The 16,861-nt window shown below is 43.7% G+C and overlaps 1 protein-coding gene across 2 annotated transcripts in view; it reads left to right on the forward strand.

Annotated features, from left to right (window-relative positions):
• Window positions 1-16,861, forward strand: part of LOC144591994 (urea transporter 2-like) — a 103,819-nt gene that overhangs the window by 8,624 nt on the left and 78,334 nt on the right. Inside the window, exon 2 of one of the 2 annotated variants that reach the window (XM_078396134.1) lies at window positions 7,903-7,985. The exons of the other annotated variant lie outside the window; for it this stretch is intronic. The gene's annotated coding sequence lies outside the window, so the exon portion shown is untranslated. The remainder of the gene's footprint in view (window positions 1-7,902; window positions 7,986-16,861) is intronic. 2 annotated transcript variants of the gene reach the window in all.

Consider the following 16,861-nt stretch of genomic DNA (forward strand, 5'->3'; position numbering starts at 1 on the left):
ATATCCCAACAAATTTCCTATAAATATCACAGCAGTTAACCTAATATAAGTAATGTAAGTAACTAAGACTAATTAATTAATTAATTACCCTGATATTCGCCAGAAAGAATGAGAATGCAACACTGTTAAATATCACAGCACACCTCCATAAATATAATAATAAATCTCATGAAATATCACAGTACAACAGGCACAAGTAACTTTACAAATATTTTACAATATTTCAATAAAACTCTCGAAAATATCCCATTACACCTCTACAAATATCAAAGTGCATTTCTCAATTTTAATCTTGCAAATCCTTGGTAAATATGGTCCATACATAATACCATACAAATCTTAGGATATACAATTATCAAAGAACAAAGGAACAAATATCATAAACATGAATCAACATAAGTCCAACTATGGCGCGGTCCAGTCCAGTCGCCGTCGTGGTAGCTCTGCGGGAACTGTGCGTTTTAAACTGGTATGTTTACTTTAAAATTATCCCTAAGTGCTCTAGCGTGTGCTAGCACTTAGCATTAACCAATGTACGACCGGGAAACGCTCGTAAAATTAAACTCGAGCGCTACAGGAGCACTATTAAACAGAAATCTACTCACCGATATACCGATAGAGATCATCAAAGGAGCGCACCACGGCAGCAGCAGTGGGAGCGCAGGTCAGTGGGAAAGTCGGAAAAAACACCGAGGGAAGCGAGGGGGGATTCGGAACAGGCTGAGAACCCAAGCCTTACGTCCACCTCTGCCCAGCATACTTCTGGCCAACGTCCAGTCCCTGGAGAACAAGCTGGATGACCTGAGGGCAAGGATCAGATTCCAGAGGGACATAAAGAACTGTAACATCCTTTGTCTGACCGAAACATGGCTGACCCCGCTGGTGCCTGACCAGGTGATCTGCCCATCCGAGTCCTTCACTGTTTTCCGGGCGGACAGAACGGAAGAATCCGGGAAATCCAAGGGCGGAGGAGTCTGCTTCTTGACCAATAATAACTGGTGTAATCCTGGGAATATTAAGACGCTTTCTCGTTCCTGCTCGCCGGACCTGGAACATCTAACTATCCTATGCCGACCATTCTACCTACCCCGGGAGTTCAGCTCGATGATCATCACAGCCGTCTATATCCCACCGCATGCGGACACCGACGTGGCACTGTCCACCCTACACGATGTGTTGTGTCAACACCAAAACAAGAACCCTGATGCGGCTGTGCTGGTGGCTGGAGACTTCAATAGGGGAAATCTCAAAAAGGTCATGCCCAACTTCTACCAACACATCACGTGTGTCACCAGGGGGGAAAGAACTTTGGACCACTGCTACACGCCGTTCAGGAAAGGCTACAAGGCCGTTTCTCTCCCTCCTTTTGGGAAATCTGACCACGCTGCCATTTTCCTGCTGCCGGAGTACAAACAACGGATAGTACGGGAAACGACAGTGACGAGGGACGTAAAGCGGTGGGCTGACCATTCAGAGGCCATGCTGCAGGATGCACTGAGCGAAGTCGACTGGAACATGTTCCAAGAAAGTTCCAGAGACGTAAATGAGTTTGCGGAAGCGGTTACGGACTTCATTGCCACTATAGCCGATACCATCATCCCCACGGTAAGGGTCAGTATCTTCCCTAACCAAAAACCCTGGGTGGACAGGTCTATTTGCGTGGCCTTGAATGCTCGCACCGCTGCTTACAACTCCGGCCTGGCATCCGGCAACATGGACGACTACAAGGGAGAGTCCTACCGACTGCGAAGGGCAGTGAAGGATGCAAAAAAGAGGTACCGGGACAAGATGGAGTCACAGATGGAGCAGCAGGACACCAGGCGCCTTTGGCAGGGGCTACGGACTATAACTAGCTACAGGTCCAGCACCCCCTCAACCGGAAGTGCCGGCTCCTCCTTAGCTGATGACCTGAACTCTTTTTACGCACGGTTCGAGACGGGTAACACCACCAGCTCGCCGTCTAAAAACAGCACCGAAGGGGCGCTGGCTAGCGAGGCTGGAGGGGGATCCACCGCTGGGGATGTGCACACATTCTCGGTGTCCGAGCACGAGGTGAGGTGGGCTCTGACGCGTGTGAACACGAGAAAAGCTGGAGGCCCAGATGGTATATCTGGGCGAGTACTAAAGTCTTGTGCTACTCAGCTTGCTCCAGTGCTCACCACAATATTCAACCTCTCCTTGGCAAAGTCCGTGGTCCCTGCATGCTTCAAAAGATCCATCATTGTACCGGTGCCAAAGAATGCCTCTCCAGCGTGTTTAAATGACTACCGACCGGTGGCCCTCACCTCGGTTGTCATGAAATGTTTGGAGAGGCTAGTCAAGAAGCACATCTGCGCCCTCCTTCCTCGCAACATGGACCCACTACAGTTCGCATACCGTCCGAACAGGTCCACGGATGATGCGGTCTCCCAGGTTCTACACACCGCTCTCTCTCATCTGGACAGCCAGGGGGGCTATGTGAGGATGCTGTTCATTGACTTTAGTTCAGCATTCAACACAATAGTCCCCAGCAGACTGGTTGAAAAGCTGCTGGAACTGGGGCTTAGCACCCCTCTGTGTGCCTGGGTCCTGGACTTTCTCACTGCCAGGCCCCAAGTGGTCAGGATGGGGGAACACACATCTAGCTCCCTCACCCTGAACATAGGATCCCCCCAGGGCTGCGTCCTTAGCCCCCTACTGTACTCCCTGTACACACATGACTGTAGGGCCAGGTTCAGCTCAAACTCCATCATCAAGTTTGCTGATGACACTGTGGTGGTGGGCCGGATCTCCAACAACGATGAGAAGGCCTACCGGGAGGAGGTGGCTGATCTGGCACTCTGGTGTCAGGACAATAGCCTCCTCTTGAATGTCACTAAAACAAAGGAGCTGATTGTGGACTTCAGAAGGGCTAAACATCCAAGGACGTACACGCCACTGGAGATAAATGGGTCTATTGTGGATAGGGTGAGCAGTTTCAAATACTTGGGAGTCCGCATCGCAGAGGATCTGACGTGGGCAACGCACATTGCCGCACTGGTGGGTAAGGCTAAGCAGCGCCTTTACCACCTTAGACAACTGAGGAAATTCAGAGTGTCGCTGAAGATTCTTCATTGCTTCTACTCTGGGGCTGTAGAGAGCATCCTGTCCGGCAACATTACAGTCTGGTTTGGGAACAGCTCTGCCCAGGACAGGATGGCCCTGCAGAGAGTAGTGCGTTCGGCAGAACGCACCATGGGAACTACACTCATCCCCCTGCAGGACCTATACATCAGGAGGTGCAGATCCAGAGCAAGCAAGATCATGAGGGACCCCTGCCACCCCAGTAACGGACTGTTCCAGATGCTACGGTCAGGCAAACGCCTCCGCTGTCATGCTGTGAAAACGGAGAGGATGAGACGGAGCTTCTTCCCACAGGCCATCAGGACTGTCAACTTTGATAACCCCAGAGACTAAATTTTTGTCGACACTTTTTGTGCTATATTTAGTAACTTATTAACTTTATTTATATGCTGTAACTGTAATTCTTTTTGTGCACAACCCGCAGGCATTGCCACTTTCATTTCACTGCACATCGAGTATGTGTATGTGACAAATAAATTTGACTTGACTTGACTTGACTTGACTTGAACAAAAACACAAAGTAATGGAGTGAGTGAGAGGTGATGTTTCGGGTCAGAACCCTTTTACAAACTAAGAATTCTGAAGAAGTTTGCTCACCCAAAACAATCACCTATTCATTCCCTCCATAGATCTGTTTGACCAACTGAGTTACTCCAGCACTTTATGTTTTGCTCAGGATTCCAGCATCTGCAGTTCCTTGTGCCTCCAAGTTTAAATATGTTTCATAGTAGAGAACCCCATGAATTTCTTCACAAAACCCCGATAAAAATCACAGCAAAAATTCCAAATACATCTTGCAAGCACAATCTCATGAATTCCATGCAAAGCTCAATCTGTCTGTCTGCCATAAAACTTATTGTGTTTATATTTATTATAGGACAGTTACAATCAGTAAATATCTCAGCAAATACCACACGCATAACGAAGCTGCCTCATCATAAATATCAGAGCACTTTCTCTGTAAACTACATTTCGTGGGAGATATAAAACACTTGCAAATCGATATTTATTGCTATCCCTGATATCCTTGGCAATACAGTATTGTAAATAATGAAGTAATTAGAGCACATGCGATACAAATGTTCTAGAACAAGCCAGAATAAATACAATATCCTATCCCATGTATGTTCCAGCACAGGGTGCAATTTATGTCCTCCACAATCTTATAAATTCTTCATACCCTTTGTTTTCAACAGCCAGTGACCCAATCCCAAATCTTAAGGGGTATAATCATAGTAGTAGATATGTGCAGAATTCTGATTTTGTCAGCACGATAGCATTTAACACAATGTACAAGAAGGTGAGAAATCCATTAAATCCATGGAAACATGCCATATAGGATAGATTGGCTTGGCATCTGTACAATTTCCATGCACAGATCTTGTGCAAGCTCTGGAGTGAGCAATCTCGACACTGTCCCCATTCGCGCATGCAAAACTCAAGTAATTTCAAGAGTCCTTTGCACCTGCTGAAACTAACCATTTTGTTGATTGGCATAATCTCTTCGATAAACTCTTAAAAGTGTGATGAAAAATGTTTAAGCTTTGCTGGAAATTAATCCATTGAAATCTTGGCCCCAAGTGGTCAGGATGGGGGAACACACATCTAGCTCCCTCACCCTGAACATAGGATCCCCCCAGGGCTGCGTCCTTAGCCCCCTACTGTACTCCCTGTACACACATGACTGTAGGGCCAGGTTCAGCTCAAACTCCATCATCAAGTTTGCTGATGACACTGTGGTGGTGGGCCGGATCTCCAACAACGATGAGAAGGCCTACCGGGAGGAGGTGGCTGATCTGGCACTCTGGTGTCAGGACAATAGCCTCCTCTTGAATGTCACTAAAACAAAGGAGCTGATTGTGGACTTCAGAAGGGCTAAACATCCAAGGACGTACACGCCACTGGAGATAAATGGGTCTATTGTGGATAGGGTGAGCAGTTTCAAATACTTGGGAGTCCGCATCGCAGAGGATCTGACGTGGGCAACGCACATTGCCGCACTGGTGGGTAAGGCTAAGCAGCGCCTTTACCACCTTAGACAACTGAGGAAATTCAGAGTGTCGCTGAAGATTCTTCATTGCTTCTACTCTGGGGCTGTAGAGAGCATCCTGTCCGGCAACATTACAGTCTGGTTTGGGAACAGCTCTGCCCAGGACAGGATGGCCCTGCAGAGAGTAGTGCGTTCGGCAGAACGCACCATGGGAACTACACTCATCCCCCTGCAGGACCTATACATCAGGAGGTGCAGATCCAGAGCAAGCAAGATCATGAGGGACCCCTGCCACCCCAGTAACGGACTGTTCCAGATGCTACGGTCAGGCAAACGCCTCCGCTGTCATGCTGTGAAAACGGAGAGGATGAGACGGAGCTTCTTCCCACAGGCCATCAGGACTGTCAACTTTGATAACCCCAGAGACTAAATTTTTGTCGACACTTTTTGTGCTATATTTAGTAACTTATTAACTTTATTTATATGCTGTAACTGTAATTCTTTTTGTGCACAACCCGCAGGCATTGCCACTTTCATTTCACTGCACATCGAGTATGTGTATGTGACAAATAAATTTGACTTGACTTGACTTGACTTGACTTGAACAAAAACACAAAGTAATGGAGTGAGTGAGAGGTGATGTTTCGGGTCAGAACCCTTTTACAAACTAAGAATTCTGAAGAAGTTTGCTCACCCAAAACAATCACCTATTCATTCCCTCCATAGATCTGTTTGACCAACTGAGTTACTCCAGCACTTTATGTTTTGCTCAGGATTCCAGCATCTGCAGTTCCTTGTGCCTCCAAGTTTAAATATGTTTCATAGTAGAGAACCCCATGAATTTCTTCACAAAACCCCGATAAAAATCACAGCAAAAATTCCAAATACATCTTGCAAGCACAATCTCATGAATTCCATGCAAAGCTCAATCTGTCTGTCTGCCATAAAACTTATTGTGTTTATATTTATTATAGGACAGTTACAATCAGTAAATATCTCAGCAAATACCACACGCATAACGAAGCTGCCTCATCATAAATATCAGAGCACTTTCTCTGTAAACTACATTTCGTGGGAGATATAAAACACTTGCAAATCGATATTTATTGCTATCCCTGATATCCTTGGCAATACAGTATTGTAAATAATGAAGTAATTAGAGCACATGCGATACAAATGTTCTAGAACAAGCCAGAATAAATACAATATCCTATCCCATGTATGTTCCAGCACAGGGTGCAATTTATGTCCTCCACAATCTTATAAATTCTTCATACCCTTTGTTTTCAACAGCCAGTGACCCAATCCCAAATCTTAAGGGGTATAATCATAGTAGTAGATATGTGCAGAATTCTGATTTTGTCAGCACGATAGCATTTAACACAATGTACAAGAAGGTGAGAAATCCATTAAATCCATGGAAACATGCCATATAGGATAGATTGGCTTGGCATCTGTACAATTTCCATGCACAGATCTTGTGCAAGCTCTGGAGTGAGCAATCTCGACACTGTCCCCATTCGCGCATGCAAAACTCAAGTAATTTCAAGAGTCCTTTGCACCTGCTGAAACTAACCATTTTGTTGATTGGCATAATCTCTTCGATAAACTCTTAAAAGTGTGATGAAAAATGTTTAAGCTTTGCTGGAAATTAATCCATTGAAATCTTGGTGAAAGAGCTGGATGAAGACTCCTTGGGCTGACATGAGGAGTTGGCCAGAGAGCATAATACAAGTGGTGTTGGAGTAACCTAACAGATCAGGCAACATTTCAGAAGAGCATAGATAGGTGATGTTTCAGACAGAAGAAGGTTCCTAACCCAAAATGTTACCTATCCATATTTTATAGAGATGCTGAGTTACTCTAGCGCTTTGTGCCTTTTTATGTAAACCAGCACCTGCAATTTATTATGTCTCCTAAATACAAGTGGTGATACCCTCTGGACTTTGTCCCATACTGCAGTAAGTTTAATAACATCACACAGTAGTCAACATCCATGGAAACAGTAATAAACCGCCTGCCTTATTCCAGGCAGCTGAACCATATTATTTCAGAAAAGGAGGCACTATATTAAATATCTATTATTTCCTTCCACCACATCATATCCCATATATTAGCGGCTGGTCTGAACGCATGAGATGAATCGCCAAGCTTGGGTGGAGTGTTGCAGCAAGGTCAAGGGAGCCACATTGTGCAAGGGCAGCAGATTTTCAGTATCAAAGGACATTAGTGATCCTGATGGAACTTTATAATCTACTAGTTTCAAGGTCAACATTATTAAAATCATATATCAGGTCATTTAATTAATGAAATTTAACATTCTCCAGGAGCCACAGAGTTACATTGTTGGTCCAGATCTCTGGATTATTAATCTGGTAATTCAACCACCATGCTTCCAATTCTGTTTTAATGTTGTCATATAGTGATGCACACTACAAATTTGTGTGAGTATGATAACCAGAGATTCAACAATGTTGTATGAATAATCAGAGGTTCGAGAGCATTGTGTGAGTATAAAAACCAGAGGTACTTTGACATTGCAGAAATGACCAGAGGTACTACAACACTGTGTGGAGATGATGACCTGAGATACTACAACTCTGTGCGGAGATAATGACCAGATGTACTACAACACAGTGTGGAGATAATGACCACAGGTTCTAAAGCATTGTGTGATGATAACCAGAGGTTCTGAAGCATTGTGCAAATATGTTGTCTGGTGATTCTACTGGATTATATGAGTATCTTAATAAGAGACTAATCTAGAGCAGCTCATGAAGATAACTCCAGACAATTGTTGTTAATGATAGGAGTAAATGCCAGCCTTCCTGGTGATGTCTACATCCCATAAGTGATTAAAAAGACATATTCTACAACTCCAAAGCTATCAATTGTGAGTAAATGTTAACAATTAAACATTTATAATCTGCAGTGTTAAATGTTCTGCATTACTATTAATAATATGCACATACCTATATTGCCAGGTTACAATTTCTTACTGGAATTGTAGAGTACTTTGCATTATGATGTGAAGTATGTTTATTAGTTTTGTAATAGAGGAGGTCTATCATTCTCAGCAATGCTAAAAGAGAATTGCTAAGGGCATTGATATCATATTGTTTATGTTAATAACAATCAAATTGTACTTTCTGAAGTATAATGGTCTGTGATGAGAACAAGGTTTATTTTTCCACAATATCTAGAGGTCAGATAATAGATTGAAACCTGCATTTGAAAAGTAAAGCATGATGCTGTTACCATTCCCAGATTTCATAAATGTATCAGGAATAATCCGGTACTGCAGGCAGTGAAGAAACCTAATGGCATGTTGGCCTTCATTGCGAGGGATTTGAGTTTAGGAGCAAGGAGGTCCTACTGCAGTTGTACAGGGCCCTGAGTAAACCGCACCTGGAGTATTGTGTGCAATTTTGGTCTCATAATTTGAGGAAGGACATTATTGCTATTGAGGGAGTGCAGCATAGGTTCACCAGGTTAATTCCCGGGATGGCGGGACTGACATATGATGAAAGACTGTGCTTGTATTCACTGGAATTTAGAAGAATGAGAGGGGATCTAAAAGAAACATATAAGGTTAAGAATAGGATTGAGATGAGGAACAACTTCTTCACCCAGAGTTGTGAATCTGCGGAATTCTCTGCCACAGAAGGCAGTGGAGGCCAATTCACTGGATATTTTCAAGAGAGATTTAGATTTAGCTCTTATGGCTAAAGGAATCAAGGGATATGGGGAAAAAGCAGGAACAAGGTACTGATTTTAGATGATCAGCCATGATCATATTGAATGGCGGTGCTGGCTCGAAGGGCCAAATGGCCTACTCCTACTATTTTTCTATGTTTCTATAATGTTAAAATGCCAACCGTTCAAATGATGTATGCATTTTGTCACATGTAGTTTGTATTTTACATATATGAAAAGTGATTAATGATTGTGGTTTATCAATTTATTTACATAATTAATTCTTCAGATATGCACGGTGGCACAGCAGTTGAGTTGCTACCTTCCAGCACCAGAGACCAGGGTTTGATCCTGACTACGGGTGCTGACTCTATGGAATTTCTATGTTCTCCCCAAGACCACGTGGGCTTTCTCTGGGTGCTCCGGTTTCCTCCCTCACTCCAAGGACATACAGGTTTGTAGGTTAATTGGCTTCACTAAAAATTGCAAATTGGCCCTAGTGTGTAGGATAGTGTTAATGTACAGGGATCTTTAGTCGGCGTGGACTCAGTGGGCCAAAGGGCCTGTTTCCATGCTGTATCATGTAAACTAAACTAAACTAAACTTATGGCATTCATAAGTTCTCTTATTCTCTCGGCTGACTGTTTAATTAATTGCAGCAAATGTATTCCATGGGTAAAATCAATGGTGGATTCAGCTTGTCTCTGAAACTTAATGACTGTAGTCCCAACACATCCATATGTACCTGGCCAAGATGTAGAGCCTCAAATGGTCTGACCCTCTATGCCCAGGAGACAACCTGAGGAAAATCAGGTCTTCAGCAATGACACGTTGCATACTATTGAGCTCTATGCCCCAGAACCCCCATCTCAATCAGGAGCAGAAGATAGGCACAAAAAGCTGGAGTAACTCAGCAGAACAGGCAGCATCTCTGGAGAGAAGGAATGGGTGACGTTTCGGGTCGAGACCCTTCTTTAGACTGGTTAGGAATAAGAGATATAGATGGTGATGTGGGGAGATAAAGAACAACGAATGAAAGATATGCAAAAAGGTAACGATGATAAAGGAAACAGACAATTGTAAGCTGTTTGTAGGGTGAAAATGAGAAGCTACTGCAACTTGGGTGGGGGAGGGATAGAGAGAGAGGGAATGTCGGGGCTACCTGAAGTGAGAGAAATCAATATTCATACCACTGGGCTGTAAGGTGCCCAAGCGAAATATGAGATGTTGTTCCTCTAATTTGCATTTAGCCTCACTCTGACCATGGTTGGTTCACATGGGCAGAGCAAAGGTGTTCCGCAAAATGATCGCCCAGTCTGCGTTTGGTCTCGCCGATGTATGAGTCCACATCTTGTACAATGGATACAGCAGATGAGGTCGGAGGAGGTGCAAGTGAACCTCTGCCTAACCTGAAAGGACTGTCGGGGTTCCTGGACAGAGTCGAGGGAGGAGGTATAGCGACAGGTGTTGCATCTTCTGCAGTTGCAGGGGAAGGTACCTGGGGAGGGGGTGGTTTGGGTGGAAAGGATGAGTTAACCAGGGAGTTGCGGAAGGAACAGTCTCTGCGGAAGGCAGAAAGGGGTAGAGATGGGGAAATGTGGTTAGTGGTGGGATCCTGTTGGAGGAGGCGGAAATGTCGGAGGATTACGTTGTATGCGACGGTTGATGGGGTGGAAGGTAAGGATTGGGGGGACTCTGTCTCCGTTTCGACTGGGGGGAGGGGAAGCAAGGGAAGAGCTGCAGGGTACTGAGGAGACATGAGTGAGGGCCTCATCCATGATGGGAGAGGGGAACCCCCGTTCCCTAAAGAATCAGGACATCTCGGATGTTCTAGTATGGAACATCTTGGGCGCAGATGCAGCGTAGACGGAGGAATTGGGAGTAAGGGATAGAGTCTTTTTAGGAAGCAGGATGAGAAGAAGTGTAGCCGAGATAGTTGTGGGAGTCAGTGTTTTTGTAATAGACTTCAGTCAATAGTCTGTTTCTTGTGATGGAGAATGTGAGATCAAGAAGGGGAGGGAGTTGTCAGAGATTGTCCAAGTAGAATTGGTGGTGAAGTTAATGAAGTCCATGAGTTCTGCATGGTGCAGGAGGTAGCACCAATGCAGTCATCAATGTAACAGAGATAGAGTTCTGGGATCGGGCACAGAAAGTGGTAGGCATTTTAGGTAGCCCTGGCATTGCCCCTCTCTCTCTATCCCTCCCCCACCCAAGTCGCAGTAGCTTCTCATTTTCACTCCACAAACAGCTTACAATGGCCTGTTTCCTTTATCATCATTATTTTTTTGCATATCTTTCATTCATTGTTCCTTATCTCTCCACATCACCGTTTCCCTTATCCTTAACCGGTTTGAAGAAGGGTCTCGACCCGAAAAGTCACCCATACCTTCTCTCCAGAGATGCTGCATGTCCCGCTGAGTTACTCCAGTCTTTTGTGTCTATCTTCGGTTTAAACCAGCATCTGCAGTTCCTTCTTACACATTTAGTCTGGAGCAGAGTTTAATCTCCTGATAAAGCTAGGACATAGAGCCCAGAAACAGGCCGTTCAGGCCAAATTCTCCATGCCTATCAAGACGTTTCATCTAAGCTAGTCTCATTTGCCCATGTTTGGCCATACCCCTCTAAACCTTTCCTATCCATGTACCTGTCTAAATATATTTTTAATGCTGTTATTGAATCTGCCTCAACTACTTCCTCTGCCAGCTTGTTCCAAATGCCTACCACTTTCTGTGTAAAAAAGATCACCCTATTACATCATTTCCCTCTCACCTTAAATACGTGCCCTTCAGTTTTTGATTCGTGATTTTTTTAAAAGACTGTGCATTCACCCTCTCTATTCTCCTCATGATTTTGTATATTTAAGATTGCCCCTCGGCCTCCTACGTTCCAAGGAATAAACGCCTGCCTGCCCGCCCAAACTGTTCCTATAGCTCAGCCCTTTGTGTCCTGACATCATCCTCGTAAATCTCTGCACCCTTTCCAGCTTGATGTCATTTTTCTTGTAACATGATGACCAAAATTGAACAAGCGAGGCCTCGCCAATGTCTTGTATAAACAAAACATAGAACGTTCCATGTTCTGTACTCAATTCCCTGACTGATTAGGCCCAGCATGCCAAAGTTATTCAAAAGTATTCTGCGGAGCATCCTGGACAATACAGCTCACCCCCTCCATGACACACTGGCCAACCTGAGGAGTACCTTCAGCAATGGAGTGGTTCCACCAAGATGCAAGACAGAATGCCACAGGAGATCCTCCTTCCCTGTGGCTATGAAACTGTACAACTCCTCCCCCTTCTGTTGTGGGGTAGACTGGGACTGAGACTGACTCCTCCCCTCCCCTTCCCAATCTTTGCACACCTCCAATCCTTTCCACTCTTCACTTTAATTTCATGTATTTTGTGTTTTATTACTGTTGGCAGATCAATTTCCCTCCTGGGATAAATAAAGTTCTATCGTATCATACCATACCACCCTATCTACCTGCGATGCTAATTTCAGGGAACGATATACCTGCATTCCAAGATCCCTCTGCTCTAGAATACTCACCAGGTCCCTGCCTTTTACTGTGAAGGTCCTGCGCTGGTTTGACTTCCCAAAATGTAACACCTCACACTTATCTAAAGTACTCAATTAACCATTTCTTAGACCACTTGCCAGCTGATCAAAATCCCACTGTAATTCTTGATAACCATCTTCACTGTCATTCAAAATGTTTTAAGTGATGTCAAAATTATTGAAATCACATGGATGGTTTTCAAAAACCTATAAAAAGCATAGAACCACTAAAATTTTTTAAACAAAATAAGTAGAACTAAATATCATGGAGAAATAAACGGAGACTCTGATCTAACACATCTGAATCAGAATGGCGATGTATATACACAGTTTATTGCTAATCTGGCTCCAAACAATACACATTATTAAGATTGATAGCCACAAACAATGGCCTAAAAATTCATTAAAATTACTCATTCTTTTAAAGGACTACTTGATTAAGTGCCAGCATGAAGTTAACCACAGAATACAACTGTAATTTTACAAAGTGCATATGACTTTTAACCTGTAACTTTCAAGTGGGCAACACAACCATGAATGCAACATGAATAGTTAAGAAATAACGATCTACTTAGCAACTTTCCTGTGAAGTTGATACATAGATTTGTAAATAAAAGTCCTTATGAACCATGCATAGGAAAGAAGTCTTAAACTGCGTCTGATCTATGTAAAGGAATCATCAATTCCTTTATATAGATATTAGCATTATAACAAAACAGTTGTACATTAACCCGTCTACATTAACTACATTTAACAACTCACTTTTTCTTTCTCTTTGTAACAGAATTGGCCATTTTCTGCCTGATCTTCATTTTGGCTGTTTTTAATTTTCTTTTTTTGTTTAGTTTGGCCTGCATTATGGCATTAATTGCAAAACATTGTGTTATATACAAAGAAGTTTAATCTGATCATAGCTGCTCCAGAACTGCTGCATTACGATATCCTTTTCAGAAATGTTCCTTTTGATCCAACATTCCACTCCCCATCATCTTTGCTACTTTTATTTACTACTCTGGCGAAGGGTACCAACCCGAAACATTAACTGTTTATCATCACATATGTTGCCTGACCTGCTGAGTACTTCCAGCATTTTCAGTTTTTTTAATTTCTGACATTTGCAGTTTTTTATTAAATTAATTTAAAACAATAGTTTTGTCATATTAAAATCTTCTAATCTATACCCTTCGAGCATAAGAATGGAATAAAAAGGAATTGTGCAATACCCATTCTATATTCTTTGCCAAATTGAGTTCATAGATACAAAATGTCAGATGGAACACAAGAAGGTGCTAACGCAGCAAATTGTCGGATGATTTGTATGTGTTTCATTTCGTAACAACGTCTTCATCACTATTGTGGATTAGAGAAGTTTGCAGATCTTGAAAATGTCAGGTTCAATTCTATATGGTTCTTCTCAGACAGTAGTTAGCATATGAAAACTGGCTCGGTGCTTTAGGCCAGGAAAATTAGCCAGGAATTACATCCCTAATCTCTACTAAGAAGCCACCACTACAGTTTTGTTTTAATATAAGGGAGTTCAGGCTTGGGCTAGGTCATGTTGTTCTCCTTACTCTGATAGTTTGCCAACATTCATCCCAGTGCTCCCACACATGAGAAAAGGCCATTGGATGAAAGATCAGAGAGTTATAGTACAGGTGCTTATAGGTAGTGTAGGTTGATTCAGTTGCTTTGAGAGAGGAAGAAAGAAAAATGGAGGAAGCTTAAGTCAGATGCTGATATTTTTAAATACCAATGTGATAACATGAAAATTCAAACTCTGTTAAGTACACTACCATGGAGAGATGGCCTCATTCTTCAGAAAACGGGGCTTCCCTTCTTCCATTATAGATGAGGCTCTCACTAGGGTCTCTTCTACATCCCACAGCTCCGCTCTTGCTCCCCCTCCCCCCACCCGTAACAAGGACAGAATCCCCCTCGTTCTCACCTTCCACCCTACCAGCCAGCATATCCAACAAATCGTCCGCCAATATTTCCGTCACCTACAACGGGACCCCACCACTGGCCATATCTTCCCATCCCCTCCCCTCTCTGCGTTCCACAAAGACCGTTCCCTCCGTAACTCCCTGGTCCACTCGTCCCTTCCTACCCAAACCACCCCATCCCCGGGCACTTTCCCCTGCAACCGCACGAGATGCAACACCTGTCCCTTTATCTCCCCCCTCAACTCCATCCAAAGACCCAAACAGCCTTTCCTGGTGAGGCAGAGGTTGACCTGCACCTCCTCCAATCTCATCTATTGCATCCGCTGCTCCAGATGTCAACTTATTTACATCGGCGAAACCAAACGCAGGCTCGGCGATCGCTTCGCTCAACACCTGCGCTCAGTCCACGTTGGCCAATCTGATCTCCCGGTGGCCGAGCACTTCAATTTCCCCTCCCATTCCCAGTCTGACCTTTCTGTCAGGGCCTCCTCCAGTGCCATAGTGAGTCCCACCGGAAATTGGAAAAACAGCACCTCATATTTCGCCTGGGCAGCTTGCAGCCCAGTGGTATGAACATCGACTTCTCCAACTTTAGATAGTTCCTCTGTCCCTCTCTTCCCCTCCCCTTCCCAGATCTCCCTCTATCTTCCTGTCTCCACCTATATCCTTCCTTTGTCCCGCCCCCCTGACATCAGTCTGAAGAAGGGTCTCGACCCGAAACGTCACCCTTTCCTTCTCTCCCGAGATGCTGCCTGACCTGCTGAGTTACTCCAGCATTTTGCGAATAAATACCTTCGATTTGTACCAGCATCTGCAGTTATTTTCCTATACCATGGAATGACGTACACCTTTACAATGCAATTTTATGCACTGTTGCACATACTTGTACATTCTTAAAATATTATGCAAGTTAAACCTAACACATACACATTTGCTCATAAAATCTACTGATGCTGTGTGTGAGATGCATGAGGAATATAGGTGGCCATCCATGGAGTGATTCAAAATAGCAACCCATGTCATTGAGATGCAAGCATTAATGTTACAACTGTGTTTTATTGCATAATTAATCCTAATCCTTTCATTCACCTATACAATCAGTGGATGTATTTAAGCAGTTTTTCTTTTTTGATTGTATTACACCATTTGCCCAGAAATCGGATTCCACTTGGTTTCGATATCTTCCAGATATCTACAAAAGAAAAAAAAAATGTGCCAGCTCAGTAGAGATCAGAGATGTAACCCCTGGCTAATTTTCCTCAAAGCAATGAGCCAGCTTGCATATGATAACTACTTTCTGAGATGAACCATGTTGTGAGATGCAAATGTGAGTGCTCACAATTATGATGCTCGAGACAATCTAGAGAAACAAGTATTTTATTTGCAAGTCTGCAGAGTTGGGTGCCTTCCCTCTCAAGACACACCGAGGTCGGGAAAATCCCTTCTTTTTATTCACTTCACTTTACAATTGTCACATCTTAAATTCCTCCCCTTCGGGCTCCTTCCAATCGGAGCACTGAGGTGCACAATCTAACGACACCGCCCCTGTTGCCTCCCACATCATACATCGCATGTACATTTAAATGAGGCATCTTGTCATGCGGGGCGTTTTTGCAATATACATTTATCTCATTCGGCATGCGCAGTACAGAGTAGTTCATGCCCTCTCCCCTAGTGCTCTGGTCATCTTGCCCTCTCTCCTAGTTCTTTGGATATCTTGCCCTTATCCTTGGAATGTCACTATTTGTTCTTGCGGTTCTTATTTCTCATGGTCCTTAGTTTAAATCAATTAACCCTTTTTACTTCTCTCTCACAATGTCGAAAAAGAAACCTGACATTTGCTGGGTCCGTAAACTTCACCTTTTAAATTGGTTTGATCCTGTCTGTGTGGAGCTTGCAGGTTCTCCATGTGACCGCATGTGTTTCATCCGGGTGCTCAATTTCCTCCCACATCCCAAAGACGTGCAGATTTGTAGATTAATTGAACAAAAGAAACTTCGTAAATTATCCCTCATGTGTAGGGAGTTGATGCGAAAGTGGGATAACATAGAACTATTGTGAACGGGCAATCAGTTGATGTGGACTAGGTGGACTGACGGACCAATTTCAATGCTGTATCTTTCAATCAATCAATCACTTATTTGGCTCTCGAACCAAATGGGATTCCCTTAAAAAAAATAATGAAATTGGTCAATACCAATTATTCAAAAACCTGAAGACGGTTTATGACAATAGACAATAGACAATAGGTGCAGGAGTAGGTTATTCGGTCCTTCGAGCCAGCACCACCATTCAATGTGATCATGGCTGATCATTCTCAATCAGTACCCTGTTCCTGCCTTCTCCCCATACCCCCTGACTCCGCTATCCTTAAGAGCTCTATCTAGCTCTCTCTTGAATGCATTCAGAGAATTGTCCTCCACTGCCTTCTGAGGCAGAGAATTCCACAGATTTACAACTCTCTGACTGAAAAAGTCTTTCCTCATCTCTGTTCTAAATGGCCTACCCCTTATTCTTAAATTGTGGCCCCAGGTTCTGGACTCCCCCAACATTGGGAACATGTTTCCTGCCTC

Source organism: Rhinoraja longicauda, chromosome 1, assembly GCF_053455715.1.
Source record: "Rhinoraja longicauda isolate Sanriku21f chromosome 1, sRhiLon1.1, whole genome shotgun sequence".
NCBI lineage: Eukaryota > Metazoa > Chordata > Chondrichthyes > Rajiformes > Arhynchobatidae > Rhinoraja > Rhinoraja longicauda.